Source organism: Octopus bimaculoides, chromosome 1 (genome assembly GCF_001194135.2).
Source record: "Octopus bimaculoides isolate UCB-OBI-ISO-001 chromosome 1, ASM119413v2, whole genome shotgun sequence".
Taxonomy (NCBI): Eukaryota; Metazoa; Mollusca; class Cephalopoda; order Octopoda; family Octopodidae; genus Octopus; species Octopus bimaculoides.
In genome coordinates, this window is record NC_068981.1 from 10,285,996 (window position 1) to 10,292,349 (window position 6,354).

The window sequence follows — 6,354 nt, forward strand, 5'->3', positions numbered from 1 at the left end:
GGGGATGGTGGTGAACCCTGCTGTACTCTTTCACCACAACTTTCTCTCACTCTTACTTCCTGTTTCTGTTGTGCCTATAATTCAAAGGGTCAGCCTTGTCACACTGTGTCACGCTGAATATCCCCGAGAACTTCGTTAAGGGTACACGTGTCTGTGGAGTGCTCAGCCACTTGCACGTTAATTTCACGAGCAGGTTGTTCCGTTGATCGGATCAACTGAAACCCTCGACGTCGTAAGCGACGGAGTGCCAACAACAACAAAATTTTCTTACTAGGCGGCGTGCTGGCAGAATCGTTAGCACTGCGTAGAAAAGTACTTGGCGAAAGTTTTTCTTGCTATTTACATTCTGAGCTCAAATCACACCGAGGTCAACTTTGCCTTTCATCCTTTTGAGGTTCATAAAATAAAGAACCAATCAAGTACTGGAGTTGGTGTAGTCAACTTGTCCCCTCTCTTCAAAACTACTGGCCTTAAACCCAGCAACTGACCGGCGTACCGTTGAGGGGAATGTTGTACTCTCGGCCACTTATACGCTGTGGAAACCGAGTAACCAGTCGTATGGGACCCAAAACGCAAAAGAAATATTCCCTAATATTAGTGCAGCGGTACATAAACACAACCAAAACATAATGAGGTTGTAAGACTAAAAAAGGAGCTTGGTGATTCCCTGGGGATCATAAGCTATATCGTGATGCTCTCAGTTTTTGGTGTTGCTATCATTTTGCGTTAGCTATTGTCGTTCTTTCCAGCCATATTAATTGGTGGGGCACAAACACAGACACAAACGCACGCACACACACACACACACATATATATATATATATTTATATATATATACACAAACGCACGCACACACACACACACATACATATATATATATATATATATATATCATATACGACGGACTTCCAGTTTCCGTCGACTAAATCCACTGAAAAAGTTTTGGTCGGCCCGAGGCTATAGTAGAAGACACTTGCTCAAGGTGTCACGTAGTGGAACTGAACCCAGGACCATGCTGTTTGGAAGTAAACTTCTTACCACACAGCCACGCCTGCACCAGTAATATTTTACATTTATGAAGTGGGAAATAAGATAGTGTTGGTTCTTTGCTAACTTTCTTCAAGGCATTAACAACATCGGTGAAGTGAAATGATCACAACCGGTAATCGAAACCAGATCGCTGATATCCTAAGCCACCACCCACTCAGTTTTACGTATCACTGTTGCTAAAGGGTTTCTGCTAAAGCTTTTACATCCGTTTCACGATTTTCATAAAGACAGCCATGGTAATCAGAGAGAGAAGAGTTGTATCGATTTATCGATTTTTCGCCATAGTTTGGTTTTCTGCCGTCGATTACCTTGTAAAGAGTGAAAAGATGCAATTAATTGAAATATCGTAACCTTTTATTAATTATCGGATAATGTTTGTAGTTGTTGTTGTTGTTGTTAATGGTAGAAGAGTTTGCTTTTGTGGCAATGGCGGTTCGGCGGCGATGGGGGGGTGCGATAGAAGAGACGTTGATTCAGAGGTGGAGTCGATGGTCGTGATGCATCGATAACAGTAGGAGGGGGGGTGATCGGCGTCGATGTTGCTGCGGCTGCAATATTGTCAGGTTGATTATGTTGCCAGCACTATTGCTGTTCGAGTAGTAGTAGTAGTAGTAGTAGTAGTAGTAGTAGTAGTAGTAGTAGTTGTAGTGGTGGTGGTGGTGGTGGTGGTGGTGGTGGTGGTGGTGGCGAATGGATTAGTCTTGGTAATAATGATGATGGTAGGAAGAATGCGATGTGTAGAGTTACATATGGAGTCACAAGTACTGCAGTCTTTCTTCTTTGTCTCGTCCCGTACATTATATATTTGCGTTTGCAATATTTCATTTTCATAGAATTAAAATAGGTTTATTAACACAAATCACCAATAATCTCAAAACAATATTATTGTTGCAATTACTATTGCTATTATTCCCGTCGTCGTTGTTTTAGTTTCGTTGTCACTCTTTCTCTCACCGGCTTCCATCCATCTTCCATCTTTATTTTTAAAATTGATGAAATTCATGTATGCGCTCAGGGACGACTCTTTTCATTCAATGTAACTTTACGCTATAGACGATGAACTGGCAGAGTCGTTAAAGCATCTGATTACGTCCTCGTGGTATTTTTTCTTACACTATGTACCAGTTCAAATCCCGCCGAGGTCAATGTTGCTTTTTATTCTTTCGGTGTGAGTGATAAAATAAAGTACCGATCCAGGGTGACGGATTGGTGGAACTGTCAGAACGCCGGACAGAGTGTCTCATGCTATTTAGATGCGGATCATTGCGCTCCATGTTCCAGTCTCGTCATGGTCTGCATAAGGATAGACAATACGTCATCCGCTTTTATACCTTTTCCGGGTAGTATGAGTACCTTTAACGAACCCTACTCTGTTGCAAGCATTCAAGTTAAGTTACTGGTTAGAGCAGTGGTTCTCAACCATTTTTGCCTGTGGACCCCTTTGAGTGGAACCCTACAGCCATTTGATATTTGAAATAGCCATTTGATATTTGAAATATCCTGCTATATTTTTATAGTTAAATATTAGGAATTTTATTTTTTTTAAATTATTTAAATATTTTGAGTATTGTGGAGATATAACTGATTTATTTACTCTTTTTTACTCTCTTTTATTTGTTTCAGTCATTTGACTGTGGCCATGCTGGAGCACTGCCTTTAATCGAGCAAATCGACCCCAGGACTTATTCTTTGGAAGCCTAGTACTTATTCTATCGATCTCTTTTGCCGAACCGCTAAGTTACGGGGACGTAAACACCCCAGCATCGGTTGTCAAGCGATGTTGGGGAGACAAACACAGACACACAAACATATACACACACACACACACACATATATACATATATACGATGGGCTTCTTTCAGTTTCCGTCTACCAAATCTACTCCTAAGGCTTTGGTCGGCCCGAGGCTATAGTAGAAGACACCTGCCCAAGGTGCCACGCAGTGGGAATGAACCCGGAACCATGTGGCTGGTAAGCAAACTACTTACCACACTCATGTGCCTATTGCACATAATTTTTAACAACTAAATCCTTTATGGATTTCCAAGGGTCATATGGAGCCTGGTCGAGAACTAGTTGGTGAGACGGTACCACTCCCTCCTTTCCATCAAACTCAGAAACTCTTTAAAGGGTCATAGGTACCGCCTACTGTCTCTACTAAAAGACAAGCAAAAAATATCAGAGTTGGTTAAATGTCTTCGTTTTTTATCACTTACTTGTCTCGGTCAATTGGAACGCGACCATGCTGAGGCGAGGCTTTGAAGATTTTAGTAGAACAAATTAATTGCAGTACTTATATTATGTAAGTGGTACTTATTTTATCGATCTCTTTTGCTGGATTGCAATATTACGAGGACGTAAACAAACCAAAGCCCTTTGTAATATAATGAGGATGACAAATACAGAGAGAAAAATTTTGCATAAGTTTACTAGATTGTTTAATGATCTAATAATATTTCGGGAAATATTCCCCTTTTCAAATTTAAGAGTGAAAATAATCAAAGTTTGAAGAAATATGCTGTTATTGGCAGACCTGAAACTCTCGACAATTTATTAACCCATCTATTTGAATTTTCCATTTAGGTGGTTTAAAATAACAGTCAATAAAATTTGTTGTTTTGCTTTGTTTTTTGTTTTTTTACATTAGACAAACTTAGAAGAATTTACAATACCATATCCCTTAAGCGAATTTCAGAATTTTCCATTAAAATAAGCAAATATAAAGAATTTCATTATTTAGCAGATTTATCACATAAATAGGTTTATTTTGCCGCAAAACTTATTCAAAAATTCCTGTCATGCAAATAATTATGTAATTATGTTCAGTATTATCTACATGCATCACGATTATTGAATAAACCTGAGGGTATTCACAAATATCTAATAGACGAATTTTTATTTCTTTCTAGCCCATTGTTTTTCTTAATTATATACATCTTAAACAACGTTCAAACCATTCTGATTATACGTAAAAAAAAAAACAGAACATCTGCTGTTACTGATCAGAAAATCGATTGGTATACACTGATATCGGTCAGTCCTACTTTCAACTATTTATAATTTACATTACGAATGCTTTGAGGGAGAAAACTTAAACATCACACTGTCATATTTATCTTTTTCCCCGTCTTTGTTGTATGACAACATTGCCTACAACCACAATCGTCAATCACGGTGGTTGTTATAATAAAGAAATGAGTTCTCTGTATGCTTAAAAGTCGCACGATCTGATAGAAATCGCAACAAGATTTTTCTCAAATCAAACCTCAATGTATTACACAATGAAAGGCTATATTAGATACTGAATAGTCGTGTATATCCTTGAATGGTTGCGGTTGTAGTGCATTTGATAATAGGAATTCTCGATCAAAATTGGCTTGGGATGAAAAATAACAACTGTCTTTCGGTTTTTGATCGAAACCAATTTATAGGATGTCATGAAAGTTGAGACTAAACTAGATGACGGATTAAACCTACCGCCTAAATTAATCCGTGGTGCGATTCGAACTCAGAACGCAAAGAGCTAGGACAAATACTGTAGGATCCCCAATTTTTTATCGCCCCCGAAAGGGAGGAGGGTAACGCTGACCTCGGTAAGATTTGAACTCAGACTGCAGTGTCTGAACAAATAGTGTGAGGTATTCTATACAGCACTGCAACCACTCTACCAATTCACCGCCTTGCTGTTCGGTTTTTGCTTTCTTTCACCAACTAAGAGGCAAATTTCCGTTCATTACGATCTTTTTTTTCTAAATATACCACTCAGAACATCAACTATCTTAATTCGCTTACAACTATTCATTTTGTTTGTAAACATTCTTCAGACTTAAACCCTATGGTTGCCATCTCCTTGAACGGTGAAGAAACTCGACAGAAACTCGACACAATTACAATTTTTAAAAAGTGTGGCTAATATTATTTGTTCTTTGACATTAATGTTGATGATGATGTTTTTCTCTTCACATTTCTCTCGTTATCGATTATTAAATTTCTTTTCTGACCAAATAAAAAGAAATACTGGAGGCAAGAGCGAAAAGATTATTTATTTTCTAAATATTAAAAGAGGAAACATATAACAATGATGCTCTGCTCATCTTCCATCTTAAGTGTTATTAAACTGATCTCAATAATTGGATTCCGTCGGAAACATTCTGTTCTCACAAAGAAGACTCAACAACATATATCACTGCTCTATTATACCGCCAGAATCGGTAGAGCGTCGAACAAAATGCTTTATGTTATTTGCTCCAGTTCTTTACGTTCTGATTCGTTATTCAACCAGCGTCAACTTTGCTTTTCATCCTTTCGGAGTTGATAAAATAAATTACCGGTCAAGCACTAAGGTCAGTGGTATCCACTAATGCCCTCCCCTCAAATTTACTGGCCTTCTGTCTCAATCAGGATTATTTTATCGTTAGAGTCGTTAGCGCATCGGACTAATAATATCTTATGCTCCTTTTACGATTACGAGTGGAGAATGATTAAGGGTGGAGAATTGATAGACTTATCAGAGTGTCAGACAAATGCCTTGTGGTATTTAGTTACGCTCCTTTACATTACCTTGTAGTCAATGTTGCACTTCATCTTTCAACTGTAGATAAGATAAAGTACCAGTCAAGTACTGGGTTCGATTTAAACGACTTAATCGTCCTCCAAAATGTCTGTCCTTGCGCCTGTCCTAGAAACGATTAAGGGTGGAGTATTGACTCAATTTTTAGAGCGTCGGAGAAACATCATACGATATTTCTTCCGACTCTTTACGCCATGAGTTCAAATCCTGCCAGGGTCAATTTCTCTCCATTCTCTCAATAGCAATGTTCCACCTTCGAATGAGAGCATGTATCCCTGCCCCGTAAATTTCTGTTGACTGTTCTTTGAGCCACTTCTTCACTACAGTTTTCACTTCCTCGTCACTGGACTATCATCGTCATTGGACTATCATCGTCACTGGACTATCATCGTCACTGGACTATCATCTCTTCGGTCCCGTGAAAGAGAGTTTAAGAGGCAAACATTATTTCAGTGACGAGGAAGTGAAGAACTGTAGCGAAGAAGTGACTCAGAGAACAGTCAACAGAATTTTACGGGGCAGGGATACATGCTCTCATTCGAAGCTGGAACATTGCTATTGAGAGAAATGGTGACTCTGTTGAGAAGTAGGGATGGGATCCACAGAGGACCAGCTTCATTTTGAAGTATGATACATGTTCCTGTGTTGGTAACTATACCTGTCCCAAACAGAATGGCATTACTTTTTGACTCACCCTCATACATACATACACACATACACACACACACACACAC